This window comes from Colossoma macropomum, unplaced genomic scaffold (assembly GCF_904425465.1).
Source record: "Colossoma macropomum unplaced genomic scaffold, Colossoma_macropomum, whole genome shotgun sequence".
NCBI classification, from domain to species: Eukaryota; Metazoa; Chordata; class Actinopteri; order Characiformes; family Serrasalmidae; genus Colossoma; species Colossoma macropomum.
The window spans coordinates 6,836,345-6,850,486 of record NW_023494793.1 but is presented as its reverse complement, the minus strand read 5'-3'; positions in this window follow the sequence as shown (position 1 = coordinate 6,850,486).

Below are 14,142 nucleotides of genomic sequence, written 5' to 3'. Positions count from 1 at the left end.
TTTCTAGAATATGGATGCTTGTTCTTTTCGCCTTCAGTTTTCAGTACTTGTAGCGTACTTTGAGTGGAGTATTGATGGTCATCACACATCTACAGCATTAATAAGAGCGGTACACTGTGGGTTTAAGAAGGAATTATTATTGATTTTTCAACGTCTGCGTTATTAAATCACCAATAAGTGGGCAGTTCTAGAGAAACCTGCAGAAATGTTCACAGTGGTGGTGATGGGAACCAGACGTTCAAGGGGTGTAATGTCTCTGAAGGCTAGATCATAGACAGTTATTACAAAGTGGTTATGAATTCACCGCCTGATGCTTAAGAAACTGTTTTACTATAGTTTTGTGAGAAAGATTTGTTTCACAACCTTTTTTTTTCTTTCTTAAATCAACTCATTGTGAAGAGGTTCACGCAGGACGTTGTTGAGCAAAATGGTCCACTAAAGAAAAAACAGTTTTTTCAGATGTATCACTATTTCACCATTAACATTACATGTAACACTCAGCAGACACGTGTAGGTTCACTGGTGGTTTTGGATGGTGGTAAATAAAATTGTTGCTATATTTTCTGTGATGATCACAACCCTTGGTTCTTATCACCACCACTGTGAAGATGTTTCTCAATGATGAACCATCTACATCAAACCACTCTGATTGAGTGTCATTACAACTGAATTATGTAGAAAAGTTGAAAAATAGGTGGGTAGTATTTTAAAAGAACTACACTGAAAAAAATATCTTGGCAAGTAAAAGTGTCTTAAATGTAGTCAATTTCACATTTTTAGATTTTTATGGGTATTTTCCTTGTTTCAAGACAAACCTCAGCAGATAAACCACTGACAAGTAAAAACATCCGGAAATAGTTTGAATAAACTAATAAAATTCTTTAAACTATTATTAATCATTCAATATACTAGATTTATGTTGATTTCATTTGCCAATGTTTTTTTTCCCAGTAAAAAGGTGAAAAGCACATTTTGCTACAGTTCTATGAATTAGTTCTGGCTTACATTGGGCTCACTTCAAGGACCATTTCAGTCACAAAGACCAGCAGCACTGGAGTGGAAGAGAATTCTGAAAGCTGACGTTTAAAAATGTGTATTTGACAACCAGAAAATTTGTAAAAGTCGTTTTCTCTATATCTGCTTCTCTGAAGGCCTTTAAGTAACCTCAGACATCCAAGCTGAGTCTTTGTGAAGTAGCGTAAAAGCCAAGGGCCCCAAACTGGCCAGACGTCTGCAACCGAATTTATGATTCCTCTGATAGAGAGCTTGGCCACTGATTGGTGTTTGTTCTGAGGGCTGTTTCTTGTGTATTAGTCGGTAGTAAACAGTCCAGGTCAGGACTGTCACTTGACACTCTGCTTTCATTAAAAACTGTAACTTTCTGTAAACAGAGCCTGCATTTTATAAATATCTTGATATTTGAGAGGAATTAGATCTAAATCTTTAATAGTCTGAATTTAGGCAAACCACACTGGAAAATAAACAGCTGTGCCAGAGCAACAAAATTTACTGCCAAAAATAAACACAAATAAAAAAAATAATAGACATCTGTTCCTTCCTGGAATGCAAAGTCCCAAAACAACAGCAAAAGCAGGTCAGTCTCTGCTACTCACTCTCTCTCTCTCTCTCTCTCACCTCCCCTCCCACACACACACACACTGCATCTTTATTTGTGGCTTTGGCTCAGTGCTGCCGCTGTAATTAACTACGTGGTAATAGGATGGAGCTCGGGGGACCTCATTAGGCTTTTCAATTAATGAAAAACGCACAAGGTACGGTCCCTCGTTTTTAGGGGACTTTGGAGATCGGGAGTGGTGCCAAGGATGGTCCCAGCACCCCACTGGAAGAGACACGTTGATCTTGGTGACACTGCACTGGCCTGTCCTTTGTCCTGTGAGGCTTTGCGTCACTTTCAGGCCACTTCGGTGTGGCAGATGCGAGTTTTAGTCTTCATTCCAGGACGACCACATAACGTGTCCAAACTAGACATGCAGTGTTGGATCTTGTCTGTTTGTCAGTTAAGCCTTATGAAGTTGCAGCTCTCATTGGACGTGAAAAAGAAAAGCTTTTGAAAAAAAGAGATTAACCTTGTTTTGTGAAAAGAAAACCGTCCTTTACTTTGTTGATGTTTTTGCCATTTGACATCGAAAGAGAGGGAAACGAACTCGGCTAGGTTAGCCTCAGTGAGCTAATTAACCAGCCACGCAAACTTTGCAATGCAGGATGTTTCTGAGAAGTTTAAACTCATCTGTACATTTTATGAATATTTTTTCCTGTTTGGTCATGAGCCTTGCTTTATAACTGTAGTGCATAGCCTTTATTTTTTGTTATTGCTACCGGTGTAGCCTGTAGCTTGCTACTTAGCTGGCTAGCAGAGTTAAGATTAGATATAAATTAGTCCACTTGTGTAAGGAAGCGGAAAAAAGTGAAACATTTTTTAGAAGAGCTCAAAAAATGGGACTCCTAACAACGACCTGCAAGACCTGGTAGACCACCAAAACTGCCCCCATCAGATAAACAGCACTTAAAGCTTTCATCTTTGAGAGAGAGGAGAAAATCAAGCTGCCTCAGATCTGAAAACATCAGATCAAGACAACTCAGCGCTTTGGGTCTGAAAGGATGTGTAGCTGTTCAAGAAGCCCTCACTGAGCAAAGGAAACAGACAAAAAAGAAGAACATTTGTACATCAATCAAAGAAGCTGCTGGTGTTCTCAGAACAGACCGGTCACTTCAGAGTCCGCTGGCCTGTAAGAAGAAGGAGATGCAACCAACTTCTGACACTGAACTTCTGTAGGTGTGGAAAAATATCCCTGCAGATTCCTTAGAGAAACTGAACGCGAGTCTCCTAAAAAAAAAAAAAAGAATGAAAGCTGTAGTAACGCCAGGGTGGACACACTCAAAGTGTTATTATATTCAGCTGTTGAGGTTTCTGTGCAATTTTCCGTAAAATATGTACTTCTGGCTCATATTTGTGATGCAACAGCAACTGTACTGAAATCCATATCATTCATATGGGCCTTTCCTTGCTGTGGATAATTAGACTGCTTTCTCGGTCACACTATCCATATGATTTGGGAGTGTATGTGAGTGGGACCAGACAGACAGGCTGACACACAGTGAGTGCTCATTTCCCTCTCTGCCCTGAGGTGAAGTACAAACCTGTCAGTCACACACACACATGCGGCTTGTGTTTTATTTTGCTCGGCAGTCATTAGGAAGGGCAGGAATATGCCTTGCATCATCCCGGGACGGGCTGCTCTCTCTGGGGCTTCGCTGGTGTCTGCGAGTGCCCTGAGCTCCACATCCAGATCCATCACCCAAATTAAAGCTAATGAGTTGTCAGAGACGGGCTGGAGAAAGGCTAGGGTGCCGAAACACTGGGCTGTTCTCCATACAGCACAACACGCACACTCTCAGAGCAGGAGAAAGTGTGTCTGAGTGACTTTAATATGCTGGCTGTGTTGAAGAGGCTGGCTGGAGAGAGGCCTAGCTCTGATTATTTTCCCCTGGCCTGTTTTCCCGGCGTCTCCATTTCTTTGAGAGAGTTGCTAGTTAGCCCCTCAGCTGCTGCAGGCTAGTCCTGCATTCACACTCAGCCTTATTAGCCCGCACTCACATTTCACTCTTCTTCGGCCTTTATTACCACACCTCCGGGCCAGTCTTCACCCTCAGCAGTGCTGAAATGCATGACACCTGTATTACGTTCCACTTATAAAATGATCGCCTGCATTTTCAGGAACTTTTTCGGCAACTTGCAATTGATTTATGAATCAATAGACAGTGGCTTCGCCGCACAACTGGCCCTTTTTGCCCAACTAGGGTCGAATGGTTTTTCATGTGATATTTAATCACATGTTCTTTGTCTGCTGTAAAGGAACAACATTGGCACTTGAACACATTTACCTCTCTGTCTCCCCACACTTGAAATGCAGTTGACACGATATAAAACATTGTTCACTAATGTCACGATAGCAAACTATTACATGTTGAATTAACATTTAATAAACTGGTTTTGTAACGTTAAATGTAAGTCAATGACTGCCACTGTATTGTTATCATTACTAAGGAACCATATTACTGCTGTTGGAAGAAAATCTTGACATTTTTCAGTTTTTAACATACTTTGAAAACGCCTGTTGTCCTTTACATTGTGTGTAGAGTTCATGATGAACGGACCAAAAGAAACGGCCCAGAATTACTTGGAAAAACCGTCTGGTTCCATTTACTTACATTGATAGTAGCAGAAGTAGGTTTTTTCCTTCTCCTGTAAAGTCATTTTGGAGATACGAGGTTTTCTTCCGATAACAGCGACATGTTCTAGTAAACTGGGCATTAAACAGCTACAGCAGCCACCAATTATTTACCTTAAGACAGCTTGAATATAAAAGCGGGAACAACTAAAACAACGTTAACGTTAAGTAAGTCTTTAGATAATAACGTTATCAAAACTGCGCAGTGTTCGCTAAAATAAAACAGCTTTAATTAACCTAATACAAGCAATATTTCATAGCAGACTAAACTAATCAGTGAACATGAAGATGGTTAAATCATAATTATCCTTGCAAAACAAATTAGATTTACCGCCATGACGTCTATCAAATTCTTTGTTATCTACACCTCAAACTCCCAGGGAGACAGATGATGGGGTGGGGCTAAACTGTGGCATGCCCGAAATGGGTGGAGCTGGATGTGCTGGATGTCTGGCTCCGCCTTCCCGCAGACTGCAGTCAAATGCTTCTTTAGTGGCAACCTTTGTTTTGTTAAACTGTAATTATTTGCATGATAAATTATGTAATGACGTTTGTTTCATGTCTGACCAAAAACATGGTAAAAAAGGATGTTTTCTCACAAAACGTGAAGTGCATCAAATTCATCAAATTCAAGTCAGGATAAAATATCAATTCTTACACTTATGAATTCAATCAGACCTCCTTTTGTCGTCATTCTGCAGTTGGCGTCAGGTTTACATTAGGAACTCCGGTCTAAGCAGTTTTTCTGAATGGAAAAAAATGAATGAATGAAACAAAAATGTTCCAGTATGTATATTTTCCCTCAGGTGTCACTGGATTCTCTGAATTGCAAAATCGTTTAGCAGCCAAAATATGAATGTTGCTACATGCAAGCTAACACTGCTGTGCACTGAACTGACAGGACAAGACTGCCTTGAAGAAATACCCGACCCAAACCAGTAAGATCTGTCCAATTTGGTAGTTAAATTTCTTTGGCAGCAGTAGCTACAGTATGAGGTGCTGGTGTCATTATATAGTAATACTGAAGTTTCATAGCCGACTTACTTTCATCATTCAGTTTTAGCTATGAAGGAGCCAAAAGTTTCAAATACAAAAATAAAATTTAAAAAAAGTATCAAAATGTCCAACAAATGTTGCAAATACGAATAATGATGTGAATGAATTTTTTTCATAAAGACTACTACTCGTTTTCTCTCGTTCTGATATAAATATATTATTCAATTTGCCAATCTATGCTTTCATTTTTTTTCTATTTGCTGATTTATTTTTTGCTTCTGAAAATTTTCTTTTGCTTCTGATTTTTGGCACATTTTATGGGGGGGCGGGTCTTAGTAGAGGGCATTTACCTGCACTTTCTATTAACCAAGTGATTTGGAGTGACAGGTCTTTTAACACTTCAGGCTATCCAGCATGAACCGCCCCAAAATGGCAGAGCTTGTTGTGCTGAGTGCTGCCTTGGGTGCACTGCTGTACTGGCATATTGGACATTATGAGCAATGTGTGTCATATCTACATATATTAATGTTACACGTGTTTAGATTCCTGTGTCAAACCATATAACTGTTATTTTGGGCATCGAAGAACATTCTGTAAACTGGCATCTACGAAATGGGACAACCCTCAAATTAAAAAAAGGAACATTACTCCATTATCAGGCTACTAGCGCTGCTCTGTAGGCGACCCAGCCCGTCTTCAGTGATAGCAGAGGAGGGTAAAGTTCAGCTCCTCATTGCTGGGCTTTAGTTACATTTAGGGAATCATATGCCTTTAAAGAGGAGGGATGTGATAATTATTTATTATCGCCCACCCTTAATAATTCAGTGATATGAAGCTGAAGTCAGATATTCACCAGCTTCTTGTTTGAATTTTCCCGTTCCACCTTAAATGGTGCAGCAGTTACATTCTGGCGCTTCAGGCATCGGAACTGCGGGACTATTTAAGGTGGAACAGGAAAGTTAGCTAGCTAGCTACCGAGACAGTAGCATGCTATTAGTGATTGTTTATGCTTATTATGAAGAAAACGACCATAATACACTGAAACGACATTAAACTAAAATAATACAATGGTTATCGTAATTTTTAACAGAGAAAATTCTCATATTTTTGATTTTCTTTGGTCACGTGTTCAGCCATCTTGCCAGTTTTTCTTTTTTTTTCATAACACTCCTTTTGGTGTGAGTCACTCGGTTTGGAGTGCCATGTAGCCCCAACACTTCGCCCTCTATCTCAACAAAAATTGGGACACCCTAACCCTAGACATGAACGCGCAGAACAGAGGGCTAAGGGCTAAGTGCAAGGGCCAAGGGGTGAAATGGGATTGGGCCCAAAAAAGACTTATGTAACAGCTCTTATAACCTCTAGAATGTAGCAGCCAACAATGACATGTCAACTCAGGGCAGCAGTAACTCAGCTGGCAGTAATCAGTGGTATTTTCCACTCTCACTCTTTACTGTGTTTATGCCAGTGCTATATTATTTCCTGAATAACAGCACTGCAGATTCAACAATTTCCTGGCCCAACACACCTTCCGCAGCTCATTAAGGGCTCGATAAGTACCTAATATACTTCAGTTTCCAAAATATATGTTTTAATCAGGATGACACAGGACCCTGAGCATGTGTTACATCAATAAATATGACAAACATTACTCATGTTAGACATACCAGGACAATCATCTCTGGCAGTTCTACACTGAGTATGAAGTGTTGGCCAGATCATGGCTTTCAGACTGGCCGTGGCTACGTGTTCATCAGTTAACCAATAGAGAGGTGCAGGTGAATGCCCACCTGTAAGACCCACACCTCCATAAAAATGTGTCAAAAATCAGAAGCAAATGAGCAATTCCAGCGATTTCAATATATGTGTTATTATATTCATTTATTTATTATATTTTGACTACTTAATGACCTCATAATTCGGAGGATCCAGTGATACTATGGGGAAAAATGCACACAGGACAAAATGTATCAGGTTACCTTATTACAGTTTGTAATTCATGCCATTCGTTTTTCCTGCAGTGAGAAAAACCAGACCAGAGCTTCTTATATGAGCATGTCCCTAATGAAAAACAAGATGACCCTACTTCTGAGATCTACACCACAACAATGTGATATTGGACGTATATTGGAAGTATATATTCCACAGTTCAGCGATGTTACGAAAATAGCGGGGAAGGACGTAAACATCACAAGAACATCTGCAACTGCCTGTCCCACAAAGATATGATACTCACTCCTCACACTCAGAGTCTTAATGAGCGCTTAGCCAAAAAAGCGATGGATTAAACAGGGCTACAATAAAGTGTCAAAATCTATCACTTTACAAATAATTTGAATAGTAAAATAAAAGGAAAACTGATTTTATAAAAATTGTTTTCTTCACTCTCCTGCACTAGTCAGCAAAAACACGTTCAAACAGTTTGAGCAACAACAGCTCAACAGTGAAACATGGAAACACAATGCAGCTGCGTCTATACAGTCTGTAGTATTAGTGCTTTTCTTTTATCATTAACTCATTTAATGAAATTCTTAAATTGGAAATCACATAAATAATGCTGAGTAACTCAACATCTTTTTGTCACCTTTGGTTTGGGTGAGGTTGAGGTTCATGGCTGTTTCTTCTCTGGATAACAAACACCAAAGCGACTTGTATACTTATGCTGCCCCCTGCTGGAGGTACATCAGGCTGCTAGATGGGAGTTCCAAAACCACATCCACAAGCTTCTTTCATTATAGCAGAGGCGCCTATGGTCTGGCAAGCTGTTTAAAATGAACATGGTGATTATAAGCTTTGAAGTATTATCAGCATTATTATGTTAATTCATAGGCATAAATAAATTGGGAAATTACATATTAAACAATGCTTTCTTTCGGTTGCGGTCAAGAATTTTCATTTTTCATTTCTGTGCATCAGTAAATGTGTCACATAAGTATGCACAAAACCACAAACCGCAAGTGTGGACTTTAGTACAGGCCATCTATGAATGTTGGACTGAGCATCAAAATGACCAACACGCTGAATATGAATCTTCACGCACCACCTTAATGATCCGAACTATAGCTTTGTTATGGTTTTTTCCACCAGTACGAGACATCTGTCTGCTTGATGCAAGGACAGAATTAATACATGTTAATTTTGCTCATTAGAGGCTGCTGGGCTGCAGCCAAGCTTCTGCTCCCGGGCTTCCCTTTGATCTGGAACTCCTGCCAGGTTCGGCCTTTGATGTTCCTCAAACGCTTCGCATTGTCTATACATTCCTGCAGTATTACTATTAATATTAACACAAAAGGGCGCACACCTGAAAAAAGATGATGAATCATGCAGTGATAAATCAAAGTTGGTTGCTGTTAAATGTGATGCTTTGGCAAATCATATCATTTCATTTTTGGCAAAACTATCACAAAAGTGTCCAGGATAGGCTGGTCACAGACTGGCTGTTCACACAGACAACTGACTTCAGATTAGTTGGTTGCTTTTGTGCTGTTTAGAAGTTCAACGGTCATGATTTTTATTTTTACGGCCAGTTTTTACAGCAGATTAATGGCAAATAGACGATGTCTTTTGGCTGATTCTTTTGACTAACCCTCTGCATGGACTAATGAACTCACAATAAAGGATCCCTTCTTATACTTTGGAATACAAAACTAGCACATTTCCAGTACTTTCTATTAGACAAAGTTGCAATATAAATAAAATGTTTTTGCTTTTAATTGGGCCCATTACCAATTTTTCAACTTTGTATATAAAGAATTTGTTGCCTGTTTAAATAACATTAACTACAGCAAAAGTAACAGCCAGCTGGCTATTTAGCACAACAAGTCATGCATAATTCTGTGTTACTGTAAAGAAAACTTTAATGAGTTTTCTTTTAATGTGTAACGTTAATCTCTGAATCAGCCCTGACTGTGTTCTGGTTTCAAAATGTTCTGTAGTAGTATGAAGTAGGTCTTATTTTCCCTTGCTAAATTGATAAAGCCGTGCTGCAGCCTTCCACGCACAGGATGGCTTCCTCACAAAACATGAACGGAGGCTTATAAGATTTTTACCTAGTGATTACATCAGTTATTAAAAACAAAGAGACAAAACGTAGCTACAGTAACAGGAGCCTTTAGGCTACCTTGCATGGTCAACTATACGCTGCAAACACGCAATTTATTAAACCTACAGCAAAAAGTACCAAACTATCCCATGAACAAAGTTAGCTTAGATGTTTTTGATCAAAACGAATGTGCCTTTTTCTGAATTAAGCAGGCACAGCATGTAGTGTAGTGTTACCACATAACCAACCAGGCTAAAACAGGTTCTTGGGAAAGGTGCTCTAAGAGGATCCTTTGTTTTTGGGTGTGAAGAGCAGCCTGCGGTCTGTATGTACATTACAAAATCTGACACTACCACAGCTCTTACAGCCTTTATGATTAAGCAGAAATAAGAAACTAAAGCTGATCTGATGAAGTTTTACCCCATTTTTATAAACTGGAGCAACACTGGTAACTTTTGCTTTCCCTAAGGTTTCCATGGAGATCAGGTGGCACCTGCGACTACACTTTTTTATTGTCATGAAAACAAATTTACAGCTTAACTCGCAAATATCTTTATTCACAAGAAATACATCTTTTATATAAATGTTTACTGACAAATTCCAGCACCTGCTTCTATTATAAAAGGATTTCGAGCAAATTAGGGATGCACTGAAATTGAGGCCACTGAAACATTTTAGACGAAAGAGAAAAAAGGCAGAAGGGTTTGACAAAAAAAAGAGAGATTAAAATAAAGATTTAATCAAAGATGAAAGAGGATTAAAACAAAGTGTCAAGTATCATTTGAACAACAATGAAAATGAGAAATTGCTGAAAGTTGCTGATTTTTCCGTTGCTCTCCTCCTCTGGTTCACACAGACACGTTCAAACAGTTTGATCAGCAGCAGATCAACAGTGGATAAAAGGTTGGTTTTGTGGAATGATTTCATGGTTTCTCTGAGTGACGAGATTTATAATCTGTGTTCGTGTCGAGTATCAAGTGGGGACACAGGTTTGATACCACTCAAAACATGACATCCCACTCGACACGCAGAATAAAAGACAACAGAAGCAGAAAGGAAAGTCTGATATGTAAGTATCAAAGTATGATGACGTGATCTGTAGCCACACATTTTAAAATGGAGCAAAACTTCACAAACAACAGAACCAAAGTGCAAAGTATTACTAACAAATAACAGATATCACTGCCTTGGCTGGCCAACTGTTCTCTATTACCAAGAGCGCTGTATTTCACAACTGTCAGCTCAGTTTATTGTTCTTTTGAAAGCAAAAATAAAAGTGTATTTTCTTTATCACGTTGTATTTTGTATGTTTCAGTTTCAGCCAGTCCAGTGGTAACTGACAGTACGCTGCAGATGCGGCAGACAGATATTGCGCTGAAAAATGCGATAGTATTCCTTTAAGGTGTGATTAATACTCCTCTCAATGCAAATAGCTCTTGAATGAAGAGAAGACTGTTATTGGACAGTCCACTCTGGTAACTATGATGATGATAAAAGTAATATCAATAAAATTTTTCTGGATTACACACAATTTCCTAAATGATGTATCTTCTCCTAGTTTTGTCCAGTGAGGTATTTTTGTTCTGCTTGATGACGTAAGCGCTAACCTCCACTCGAGTCGAGAAGAAAGATGTGTTTGTGTGAGGTTAATTGATTGTTTCCTCGACGTCCTCGCGCCGTTTGGCTCTGCCCCAGCATGCAGCCTGTGTGAAGGTAGGTAGCACCTGGCTCCGGGCCCAAGAATTCTCCTTAATGTTTTATTTAAACCCGTTTGACCTTAAGGAAGGAAATGTACATGAGGAAGAAGATGGATCGGTTTCTGTACTAAATGTCAGGGACTATAATTAGGCCATATTTAGTGCTCAGACACTGCAGGTCCTTCGGCCTCCAACAGTTATCTACGATTAACATTTAGATAATTAACCTGTTGTGTAAGATCCTGTTCTGGTCATAAGTAGGCCGACCTGCCAAACACGTTCTTCATAAATGGGACGGGTGGCAGGGGTATCTTAGTAACTGGTTACATTCCCCAAATTCCTTGTACATAAGAACATTTTGAAGAATTTTAATACTTTTAAGCAATGATGTTCTTACTACTCGAGTATTCAAACACCGCTAAATAAACTGTATATGTTGGCTCATGGGTCAGTAGTATGTGGCACTGTTCCTGTCCTGTTCAGGCTCCTCAGCAGAATTAGATTATCAGGTAAAAATAAAATAATCCTCCTTTGCAGTAAAATAAAGCTCTGCTGATCGTTCAACACAGTTTTAACAATAAATGGTTGAAGGTTGGTGTGTAGACTGCTGATCACATAGCAATGCAGATAACAATCTCGCCTAGCTAGTAGCTAACGAAAACGCAAAGAGAAAGGTTTAAGACGAACATCGATAATTTGGAGACAATTTGAATTTTTTGCATTTATAATCACTCCAGCTGGTTTCCTGATACGTTTAATCTGCAGCCAAAAACTGTCAAACACTAAAAGGTCATGAAGCTGAAGTCAGCTTCTCGTTCGCCAGCTTCTCAGCAGACATAATTTAAGGTGGAACGTGAAAATTCAAACGAGGAGCTGGAGAAAGACAAGCAGATTTCAGCCTCATAAAAAATCAAACATTTTACGAGAAACTGTACTTTTGAGGAAAAGTTTCCTGCCGGAGATGCGGCTATAGCTGAGCTAAAGCTTAAAGCAGAGCAAAACAGTCTGTGCTTCTGTTTATGTTATATTTTTAGCCTATACTAGAACATCAGCACATACTGAGACATATTTACAGCCAAGATGGTAAAATGGACATAAAATGATGAGGTGGTTTAATTTTCACTGAAAGGACAAAATGGCTCTTCTTAACATTTGGCCTGTTGGCCCCTGTGTTAAAAGAATAAATTCAATCTTTGAGAAGTAAGTCATTCATAGTGCTTGGATGTGAAATGGTTCATTGTAGAGAAACTTGCCAACCCTGATATCTGTACAGTGGTGTTGATAGGAACCAGTTGTCGCAATGTCTACAACACAAATATTTACCATCCAAATGACCTGTGAATCTATTTGTGTCTGTTCATATGTAATGTTGACAAAGATATAATAGTGGTAATAACTTTTCTTTGGGGACTATTTTGCCTTGTAACATCCTGTATGTGCCTTTTCACCTTAATTGGGTTTTAAAAATACATTTTAGGTTCAAAATCTTACTGTAAAACTACAGAAAACAATATCTTGGGCATCAGGCGACGTATTCATCCATTTCATGTTATACCGTTCTGTGAGGGACCTTTTAGAGGAATGTCTGGTTCCCATCAGCATTATTGTGAACAAAAACAGAGGCTTTTACCTTAAATCACTCAGAATGACTTTGTTTACACCTTAACCGTTTAATTATGAAGAAGTTTTGGAAAAAATTGGTGTAATTCCCCTAAAGCTGCACAACAATAAATTGTTATTTTAATTTAAATATAATCCAAATAGAATCCAATGGACTTTACCTCAACAACATTGCAGTTTATTTAATGTCAAAATATGTTTAGTTTATAATTTAAACAATCCCCCTCAGCCTGTTTTAGAGCTTTAGTTTTAGTTTTAGTTTATAGATCAGATACTTTGTCTCATGTCACTTAAAAATCTACTTTTGCTTCTACTTGAATTATCTTGTGTTTAAAGTGTATGTTTTTACGTGAGCATTCTTCCCACTACTGATCAGGGCAGACATAACATTTAGCAGTGAAAAAAGCTCAAGTTGGCGCAGGACTTCATTGAAGAACGTAGATCTCCCAGAGTGTGTCCTTTGCTCAGCTAATCAGAGATCAGGTTGCCTCTATGATAGCCCCTCAAAAACTTCTGCAATGGCCAAGATGGCGTCATCTTCTTCATAATGCAAGCCCTCCCTCCCCTCACTGAGACATATGTGGGAAGTGGAAGACTGGAGACAGCAGCTTGAAGAATTGGAGATACATGAAGCGCTCATGAATCTTTTGTGATTAAAATTGAAGAAGACATCTGCTGTCCCGAAGTCTCCACACAGCATTATAAATGCGTTTGGACTCTGCGTCAACTGGGTCTACTTATGAGTTTGTGTGTGTGTGTGTGTGTGTGTTCAGATGTTTTGTTCCAGAGGCACATTTTGTGGGGACTCAATGTCCCCAGGATAACGAAAACATGAATATTTTGTCATTATGGGGACATTTGGCCGCTTACCATGTGGAGAATTTTTTTTACAAAAATTTGCAGCCTTGATTTAAGGCTAACTGTATATGGTGAAACTTTCATGTAATTCTTTGCATGAAACTGTGTTTTTGTGTGGTTGGACAATGAACCACGTTTTTGAAAATTGCTGTTATCGCGTTGAGGTGAAATACGACTACTGCTACATGCGAGCTAACACCGCTAAACACTAAAGTGACATCAGACGACTTTCATCAAAATACCCCACACAAACCAGCAAACTTTGTCAAATGTGGTAGTGAAGTTGCTTTGGCAGTAATAGCTACAGCTGAAGTAGCTGGTGTTCAGATATGGTAGTGTTGGAGTTTAACAGTAGGTTTATTTTCATGTGCAGAAGTGTTAGCTTGCCTGTAGCATGCATGCAGCATTATTCATATTTCGACTGCTAAACAACCTGTAATACAGAGGATACAGTGACATGAATGTACGACAACACAACAGAAAAGAGAAAACCAGCCTAGACCTGGAGTTCCTAACAGGGGCATGATGTCAACTACAGAATGATTTCAGAGGTTTGTTAAAAACAATCAAAACTGCATTTGAATGCTCCACTAGTTCACCAAATTAGCAGCTTGTATATTTTTAAATATTGTAATGTATTATTTACATATTTGCAGCATTTTATCATCGTTGTATAATT